The 10663-nt window shown below is 39.1% G+C and overlaps 1 long non-coding RNA gene across 1 annotated transcript; it reads right to left on the bottom strand.

The window, feature by feature from the left end:
* Positions 1-4759: 4759 nt before the first annotated feature.
* LOC119488704 lies at positions 4760-10580 on the bottom strand. The gene is made up of 3 exons (XR_005207019.1): positions 10461-10580; positions 10149-10297; positions 4760-4842 (listed from the first exon to the last, which is right to left on the bottom strand). It is a non-coding gene; the product is annotated as an uncharacterized LOC119488704 (long non-coding RNA).
* Positions 10581-10663: the final 83 nt, after the last annotated feature.

Below are 10663 nucleotides of genomic sequence, written 5' to 3'. Positions count from 1 at the left end.
CCCCTCTCAATATACTTTTGTTCTGGATCTAATTTTCCTGGTATGGGCCCCTCAGTTCCAATGAAGGGAAATTATATTTTTTACAGCATTCCATATTTTAGACCAGTGGTTTCCAACCTTTTTGCTCATAGCCCCGAAAAAGCAGTGGCTACTTGTCACCCCTTTGAGTTGTGGGCAGTTCAACTTGGAGGGCTGCGGTAAAAGTTTCCAGTATTTCAGAAAAAAAAAAAAATTGGGGAATGCAGAAAAATGAATCTAATTTTGTTGAAGCTTCATTTGGGTTTTTCTTGTTTCCTCCCCAGGTCATCATCTTGTGAACCCTTGTAAGGGTCCTGACCCCCAGGTTGAGAACCACTGATATAGGCAGCAGAGTTCTTTCAACTTTGTATTCAAAGTTTGTGTTTGTCCCTTTCCTGTTTCAACCATAGACTGTATATAAGAAGTGGACGTAGTTTTGAAGCCTCGAGTTCAGCATTTTGGCTGTTACTATCTTGTTTTTTTGCAACCAGAAGTGACACAAGAGGGTGGGGGCTAAGAACAACCGAACTCTGAATAAGACATTTTTAGGCAACCAAAATGTTACAAATAACTTTCATGAACTAAAAACACGCTGAGAAAGGGTTAAAGTTCTAAGACGAAAACGCATACAACTCCCAGACCGGACTACGCCGTGGTAGTGACCTGTCAATCACAATTTAGCCACGTCCTAAAGCATCTCCTGCTTTATGGTCTATCTGACTCTAAATGGGACCATCATTTACTAAATGAACATCATGCTGTATTGAAGAAGACCTGAAACTAGTGATTGAGACCATAAACTCATGTTTACAATGTTTACTGAGGTAATAAATCAAGTGAGAAGTAGACTCATTTTCTCACAGACTTCTATACAATCAGACTTCTTTTTACAACCAGAGGCGTGGCCCCCTGCTGGTTATACATACTAATGCCCCCGTTCACAAGGCCATCTCCATAAAGAAATGGTTTTCCTAGTTTGGTGTGGAAGAACTTGACTGGCCTGCACAGAGCTCCTACCTCAACCTCATCCTACACCTTTGGGATGAACTGGAACACCGACTGTGATCAAGACCTGATCACCTCAACATCAGTGTTGAACATCACTAATGCTCTTGTGGATGGACTTGGAATGATATGTTCAACAGTCACAAATGGGTTCCTACCTTTGATGATCTCTTCAGTGTATCTCTTACTGTTGTATTTGTTTTATGGTACGTGCTTAAAGGTGCTAAATGCGAGATTGGGAGCATTTCTATTGCCTCTGCACGGCTCTCAACATGGCAACGACTGAGCCAATGGCTCGCAGCTAAGGGTGCTAACAGCGCCAACAGTGAAAACAACAGCAACAGTGCTGACAGAGTTAACAGTGCTAACCTGGAGGGGAACCGGACGCTACGCTTCTGCAATGGCGCCGTTGGACGGGATGGCATTATCAGCTGTAGAGCAGCGGCCGTGAGCTAGCTAGTGGGGCACATTCACATGTACTATCATGCACTAAAAGGCATGCATGGTAGGCCTGACAATGTCAACAAAGCACAGAGAAGCTTGGGTTACAACCCACACAGAACGACAGAGACTCATTCTCTGCTCAGGCAGACATTACTCCTCTATGTGTTTACGAAGCATATAGTTGTTTGCTGCGATATTATTGCTCAGGATATTGCATAGAGAATCTTTAATGAGAATGTGCATGTGAGTTGTCCCGATATTGGCTTAAAAGTGTTAATATCCATGGGCTCTGTCAGGCTTGGGCCGAGTTGCAGACCTCTAGCACGAATATGTCGATGCAGTTTCTTGTGCCTGATCTCTCAGGAAATTAACAAACAATGTATTTGTGTCACTAGCAGCATCGATCTTTACTGGATTGACACCAAGGGTATTCCGCCGGAACCGAGAAAACACATCGGACAGGTTAAACAGCTTCAGTGAATCTTCTCTGATCTCATTCACTTCCTACAGTATGTCAGATGGTCCAGTTTCCTCACCAGCCCTCCAGAGAGTAATCAGTTCCTGTTGTGGATTTCAAAGCCATTTGGCCCATTTACACTTCATACTGAGCACAATATATACGTCGACAGCAGCAGAAATAGAGGAGGATGTGTGGTATTTATTTCTCTGTGTGGTTCTCCCTCTGCAGTCTCAACCACCTGGAACACAAAGGCATCTGACAGCAATCAGGACGAGGGGAAAAATGCATGAAAACAAACACTCTTGTTTGGAGCTCAGGCTTCCTGGCTTTTGTCAAATGCTCGGTGCTCCAAATCATCTAATGTTCTGCAAGTGCAGATGCTGCAGAGCTAAACATTTAAAATAAGGGGAAGAACAACCGGAGAACACACAGGAGACAATGCGAACAAGATCTTTTGGACAGAATGGAGGAGGAGAACAAAAAAAGACAAAAGGGTCATTTAATATGGCTGATGTGGTGACTGTGGCAGTGGAAGGACAGCTGGTGAACCATCCCTGTTAATGTGTCTTCATATGGACACTTTGGCTTCACTGAGCTTCAGCGGGACAGCCAGCCAGGCGGCGGGCGGCTGGGTGGATGGATGGACGGATGGAAGGGTGGGTGGATGCAGTGCTGGGTAGCAGGGTGCTGCTGCTGCTGCTGCTGCTGTGATGCCCAGGGGCACCGCCAAGCTCCACAAAGAGGGGGGAAAGGGAAAACAGATGTTGACAATCAGGTCTTTTTTCTCTCTCTCTCTCTCTCTCTCTGGTTAGTGAGAGGAAGGAAGTGAAATTCACATATTTGGGTAACTTATTGGATTTTAGGGATAAATTGGAGAAACGTGTCGAGGCTCGTTCTGTTGACAGGATCCTGCTGGAGTTTAACTGACTGAGGCATCAACATGCGGACAGGAGTTTGTGTCCCTGTTTGGTCGACACGAGATGTTTTTACAAGCTTCTTGTTAATGCTGCACACATTTTAAAAATGTATTTATCACTATAATAATTCACTAAACTATCGAGATAAAGAAAGGCAGACACACAATGAATTCTCAGGACATACACATTTTTGCACATTTTTGTTGCTGAAGACATTTTTTCCTCAACATTTTTCCAGCATTTTATATGCATTTTTATTTGATAGTAATTTGTTTGTTATTGATTTTCCAAAGCTCTATCAACATGGAACATTTCAGCTTTTTTCCTGCAGTAAAAACAATGCAGAGATTTGAAAAATGATGTTCAAGGCCGGATAAACCCTCAGTTGTGCCATGGGGCAAAAATGGGCTGTGGGACCCCATCAATCCTTCACCTTTCACTCTCTGTGAATTGTGTTAGTTTGTGGTAACTTGATTAAGCACACCTTTATTTAGGATTATGCACTAACGTAAGGACAATATACACTAAAAGGCTTTAACTCAGGCCCCTTCTGGAAGACCAGGGACTCCAGATTGAGAGACAATGCAGGTTTCACATTATAGTCTTTTTCATTAAAGATCATATTGTACTTTAGTGGTGCATACAATATCACTAGGGCTGCATATGGATTAAAATATTTAATATTGATTAGTCGCATGATTGTCCATAGTTAATCACGATTTATCACACATTTTTTATCTGTTCAAAATTAACCTTGAGGGGAAATTTGTATTTAGAAGTATTTAATACTCTTATCAACATGGGAGTGGTGAAATATGCTATTTATTATTATAAATCAATTAACAACACAAAAGGATGACAAATATTGTCAAGAAACCCTCACAGGTACTGCATTTAGCATAAAAATATGCTCAGATAATAACATGGCAAACTGCAGCCCAACAGGCAACAACAGCTGTCAGTGTATCAGTGTGCTGACTTGACTATGACTTGCCCCAAACTGCATGTGATTATCATAAAGTGGGCATGTCTGTAAAGGGGAGACTCGTGGGTGCCCATAGAACCCATTTTCACTCACATATCTGGAGGTCAGAGGTCAAGGGACCCCTTTGAAAATGGCCATGCCAGTTTTTCCTCGTCAAAATTTAGCACAAGTTTGGCGCGTTATTTAGCCCCCATCGTGGCAAGCTAATTTGACATGGTTGGTACCAATGGATTCCTTTGGATGGTTTTCTAGTTCTCTAGCTTTAAAACCCGAGCCACTACAACCTAAAAATCGTAAGCTGCGTTAATGCATTAAATAAATTAGTGGCGTTAAAACAAATTTGCGTTAATGCGTTAGTATCACGTTAACTTTGACAGCCCTAGATATTACCAAATACCTTTGCAGCTAATTCAAATGAATTAATAACAAACTGCTTTGTTTGGTTGATAATCTGTCCTTGAAAATATATATGAAGACTAGGATGTCTGCTGGATTGAATAAAAGTTTTACTAGTGGCTTTACTACTGTAGGTCTCAGTAATATTTTAAGATATAGATCATATTATTGAAACTTAAAAATATTGAAAAATAAAGTTAAATATTCCTTTTAAAGTAAAGTTATAAGTATTGAGTAGTGACTATTTTTACCACGGAGAGATCAGCCCACTCATATAGACGAAATGCCAACAGGTATATACACTTAGTTTCATTTTCATGGTTTTAAATGTAAAATTAGTTTTGTATATAATTGCAGATGGCATTTAATAAAGTATAAAATAAAAATAAAAACTTGTATACACCCTGGCCTGTATAACAATGTCATGTAAATAAATCTTAACTTTATCTCATCTGCACCTTTAACACAAATTATTTAATTGAAGTTATTTGCACAAAGATATAAATGAGTCACACAGATTTTGTAGTTCACCATCAGTTCTTTTTTATTGCAACAGGAACACTGGAACACGACAGCAGGAAGAATCGTCTACAGTCAGGGAGTAGGTGAGTAGAAACCTTTATAGAATGAGACGGAGTCAAAATTAAAAAAAGAAGAGAAACATCTGTCTTGATTTCAGTCAACTTTCCTCTTCAAGTTAACATAGTAGATAGAACCCAGAAACACAACACTGCCTCCTACTGGGAGCTGAATGAATGACCAGCATCTGGATCAGCATCTTCACTGAGTATACAATACACATTTTTTACATGCAGGGATAGCACGTCCTCATTGTATTTAGCAACACATATTGTAATAACATTTATTTTACAGGTATTAAGGCCACACACTGAAAGGTAAGTGCCTCTTCAGACCTTTTGCTTTGATAAACTCATAGGATATTTAAACTCCACACAACACTACTTTTGTTTCCTCTGCACAATGCCAGATAATGTGACATGACAACTGTCAGCCATTAAAAAAAATATTCCTAAATGTCCAAAGTTCCTAAATATTCTCTACAATCATGCAGGAATGATTTTTAGACACAGCATCATGCTCACACACAGTCAGCTCTTCTATTACTACAGCAGCATAAAAACACACATACATCATCTCATTCTTGAAGATTTGATTTGTTATTTGAAGTACATGAAGGTATAGCTGACATACATGTTCTCCGTTTTAAAAAGAAAGAAACTTTATTGATGAATTTATGATTTTTTTTTTTGCCATTGTTGCATTTAATCTGTGCTTCATCTGGTGTTTGTGTGTTATTTTTTATTTATTTTTTTATTTTATTTATAATGTTAATTAAAAACGGTTCAAATGTCCACACACTACTACTAGTTCATCTGCAACAGAGCTTGCATGATGACCAGGGCCTTCTGGGGCCTCCATACTCCATACAGCTCTACTGCTGACCTAACGCTACATGTTGGTCCCAGCCAGCCACATGGCCAGTCCAGGCTCTCCATAGAACACGCACTGTGATACACTAACTCACTGTAGCTACCTGCTAGCTGAAACACCACTCCGCCCTGCGTCTGCTCTGTTAATACCGGTAAGTTCTTCATCGCAGCTTTATTAGTTGATGGTGTGTCTTCTTTCCTTTCTACCAGTTTACTGGCTAACATGGTGGATCTGGTTAGCTAACCGTGCTAGTTACAACAGTTAGCTAGCTAAGTTCAGCTTAGCTCATGGTTTGTTTTAGTGGCTCAAACTGTTGAGTTCAGCTAGAGTTACAATTCATGTTTAGTCATTAAGTAGCTACAGTAACATTAATATTTCATTTGAACAGCGAAAACTGCTCCAAATTAGGTTAGTTTGAGACGCTTAACTGGTAAATTCTGTTAGCAAACAACACTTTGACCATCTTCAAACATAGAGAAGGTGTTTGTGTTTAGCTAAGGGCTTCAACACCTTACAGTGTGTGTTAGCTCACAGTAACAGTTGGTTTAGCAGCTGCTAACTTCAGCTAGCTAATGACTCAGTTCTCTAGTTAGAACAGGAACAGCAGCAAGAGCTACTAGCTGATTTTAGCAGCTCAAATGGTTCAGTTCACTTAGCTAACTGTTCATTTCAATAGCCAGTATTTCACGTTAATAGCCAGTATTTCATCTTAATAGCCAGTATTTCATTTCAATAGCCAGTATTTCCTTTTAGTAGCCAGTATTTGAGCAGAGCAGTGAACAACGTTCACATAAAGCTCTTCTATTTGAGCTGATGACACTTTTCTAGCTACTGATTGTTTGAGCAGCTCAAACTGTTCAATTCAGTCAGCAAACAGCTGATCTCTCATCTCCTGTCAAATGAGCCTCTTCAAGTTCCTTCTTTTGCTAGTTTTAGTAGTAGTAGTATTAGTAGTAGTAGTTTTAGTAGTAGTAGTAGTTTTGGTCGGTGCACTGTGTAATTCAGGTTCCTACTGTACTTGGTAGTAGTGGTAGTAGTAGTAGTAGTAGTAGTAGTTTTGGTAGGTGCACTGAGTAATTCATGTTCCTACTTGGTAGCTGTGGTAGTAGTAGTAGTAGTAGTAGTAGTAGTAGTTTTGGTCGGTGCACAGTGTAATTCAGGTTCCTACTCGGTAGTAGTAGTAGTGGTAGTAGTAGTTTTGGTAGATGCACTTTGTAATATCCAGACACATGCTCCAAAGACATAGGGGGCTACATTTAACCTTTCCTACTGGGTCCATACAATCTAAATTTATCATCAGTTATAAAAAACAAACAAAAAAACAATTACTAATGAACAGAAACCTCTGAAACTATGAGAGCCGGTCAAAATAACACTGCTATCTTTTTATGTGTGACGTCGGCCTGTAGTTTGCGTTAGGCATCATTTGTGTTTACTGTGCCACTAACCACGAACTGTACGGGTCTGGGATGGCAGAGACGAGAGAATGACTTGGTTGACCAAGTGGTATTACAAGACAGGACGGGCCATGGTTATCTGTTTAGCATGCTCACTATAGACGTTTTTGACATAACGTCAACACTGTAACTTCTTCACATTCTGTTGATAGTGTTTATAGTAAGTAAAATTCTGGCCATATCTTACACATTGCACCTTTAAAGAGTTTAGTTTTGTTAAAAGTTCAGTTTAGCAGCTTGCAGCTCAAGGTCACATTAACTAATGAGTAGTTAAACAGTTACGTCCAAGTTAGCTACCAGTCTATTTTAGTCGAAAGTTTATTTTGACAGGTCACTATTTATGTAACGAACGTTTATTGACACACCATCCCTGGTCCGTCCAAATGTAACGTAAGAGGGGTACCCCGTGCGCCGAGGGACACTGACCAAGCGGCGGTACGAGTTGGGAGTGAGAATGTGTTGGTTCCACCTGCTCCTCCAACTTACTAAAACCCATTTATTTCACTTTTCCAGTACAAATAACATTATTTACCTTTTAAGACATATATTCTCAGGCTTATATTGGGACTGGGTTTGGTGCAAACTTAGTGCTTGGTTATCTTAGCTGAGTAGTCACCATATCATTTATAGTAGCCTGATTTAAGTACTGTTGGTGATGAAGAAAAACAAACTCATTTATCACCAGCTTGGGATAGTTTAAAGTTCAAATTATTTGAAGTACAAAAATGTTTCCTCAAGAATTTTATCTCCTGAGGTGACACTTCTGAAAGTCTCTGAAACATGTCGGCACAAAAATATTTATTTTAAGTTGCTACCTGGAACTTTTTGTACTAGTTGCTTGAGAGTTCAGCTAAGTTGAACTCTGAAGCACCTTTAACGTGGTCTGGCATCACTGCTGTTCACTGAAAAACAATGGCTCAAGACTCCCCCCTCCTTCCTCCAGCTCCTCACCTCCTGGCCTGGTGTACCTTACCCCCCAACAACCCGAACGTCCCTCCGTATCTCCGGCTGAATCGCATTCCTCCGTTTGGCCGCCACAATGGGAGAACTGTTTGATGGCGGCTCTGCTCTGGTTCAGGTATTCCCCCTCTGATTAGGAACCTGAGCTTCACAGACCCCCCGCCCTTTATTACCCTTCACCCCCCAGCCCCCCCCCCGACCAAACAGTGAAATTATCTTACAGGTTAAAGCACATGTTTGCTGATGTGCGACATGATGGGACGCTGCTGCTTCGGATGAGCCCTGCTGCTTTTATCTGTCTAGGAAAAAACAAAACAAATTCTCATAACTCCAGTCTTGGTTTTAAAAGAATCTCATGCTTCTGTTTGAGTTGAAAAACTGCAACCACAAATAATCTTATGAAAGCCTTTCAAAACTAAAACATCCAGTGGTACAGCGCTGCATTTACAGGCTAGATTCTGGGAAGGGGAAATTCAACTGGCTTTGAATGAACCATTTTTAATTAATCTACACTTTCAACTGCTTTTCCCATAACATTTTAAAGGAAGAGATATGCAGAAGGACAGAATGCACATCGAATCTTTTAGGGTGGTTGATCCCATATCCATATAAGAAACGCTGTTGTATCGAATTGAAAACAAGGTGTTTTTTGTAACTGTTTATTTTGAAGGTACAAGTTTTGACTGGACAGTAATAGTTTACAAATATACACATTATGAGTAATTGAATAATAAGTAAAAACTTTGTTTAATCACTTCAACCCTGCTGTTTACCTTTTAATTGTCACCTCAGTAAAGTTTTTGGAAAATAAAAACACTGTATGTCCTACTTATGGTCTTGACACTCCACATATGAATACACATATACATATTTGAATAAAAAAACAAAAACAAGTCATTATATTTACATTTCATGGACATTTTCTAGATGTTTCCCCAATATGCACACTGACGTGCCATACATTGTAAAAATTGAGCTTTAAAGGGGTTAAACAAATGATCACATGAATCAAAAAAGGCTCAAATTTAAATTATTAAATAATTCATATACAAAAAAAAATCTTGTTTTAAATGATCTCTCAGATGGCAGTAGTGGATTATAAATAACTACATTTAATCAAGTTCTAATACTTAAATAGAGATTAGGTACTTTATGTTCTGCTACTTTCTACTTTACTACATTTCAGGAGGAATTATTGGGTAACACTTTTCAGTAAGGATAGAAAGAGATTAAAAGTTGTAATTTATAGCATTATTGGTAATTCATAAATAATGTATTATTGCTTTATAAATCAATTAAAATCCATTAATATGAGCCATTTATGTTTAATCTTTTATTTACATCTTTATGTTTATGTCTTTAAGTTTCAGGAAGACTCCTTTAATACACATTTGACCACTTACCATTTTTAAGAGGAAGTGGAACATCTTGACCAATATTTTCAAATTATTGTTGAGATTTAGATTAATAAACTCAATACCATGGTTACTTGGTGTATAGTACAAAACAATGTCTATAATATAAAATGGCATCCAACTGTAATGAAATCAACAAATTACCTACAAATATTTTTCAAAAAGGCATCTCTAACATTTTGCTATCTGGCTGTAATAAAATGTATTTAAACATAGTTTTTACTATTTAATTTTTTTTTACTTAAATTTTTAATTGACTTATAACTGACCCATGAAGCATAAGTTAATGACTTATTAACATGAATAAACCCTTTATAAAAGGCGCTTTATTATTATAAAGTGCTTCAATATATTTTACTTTTTCTTTACTGACAGTCACAAGTTACTTTGCAACTACCCAACAAAGCAGTTAAACTAGCTTCATTTCCACCATAGGGATAGTCCTAGATTATATAATTAATATTTTGCACTTACAGGAGCCATTTTTCTGCCTTATGAGTACTTTTATTTACTTATATGATCTTTTACTTGTAGAGAAGTATTTTTTCACAGTTTGTGTTGCTAATTTTACTTCCTCCACCTCTACTTCATCTTGAGACAGAAATGTAAACTGTAAGTGAAGTTTGAAAGCAGACTTACTGATGGAGCGGTGTGTGGGTTTTTTTCAGGCGGACCATGGACGGCGTTCAGGGTCGACCCTTCATGGAGCATGATGGTCTGCTCTCTCTCTTCGGGCTTCAACTGGATCCTTCAGTTTGGAGGTATTTATGCCAAAACACACGTTTCTGCTGAAGGAGGGATGGAGGGATTCAGGGAAGAAAGGGGGGGAGGAAAGGATGGAAACCCAAAACAAAACATAGCATGATAGTGTGTAAGCAGTTTCATGTGTCCAGAGGACTGATCGCCCTGTGGAGCTTCAGCCCTATGTCCCCTCTCTCACTCGCTCCCTACCTGCCTACGTCCCATTAAAGTGACCATAAAAAAGCGGTAGAAGTTGTTTGGAGTCAGTTCAGTTTAGCGCGGGCTGCCTCTTCTTCTTCTGCTCCTGGTGATGATGATGATGATAATGAAGAACAAGCCCTAATTATACCCGAGGAGGAAAAAAAGAAGAAGGGAGAAGCGACCCGAGGCGTACGGCGATGCAGAAAAAAGGC

This window comes from Sebastes umbrosus, chromosome 5, assembly GCF_015220745.1.
Source record: "Sebastes umbrosus isolate fSebUmb1 chromosome 5, fSebUmb1.pri, whole genome shotgun sequence".
NCBI lineage: Eukaryota > Metazoa > Chordata > Actinopteri > Perciformes > Sebastidae > Sebastes > Sebastes umbrosus.
The sequence above is the reverse complement of the archived record's forward strand: the minus strand, read 5'-3'. Positions and strand labels throughout refer to the sequence as shown.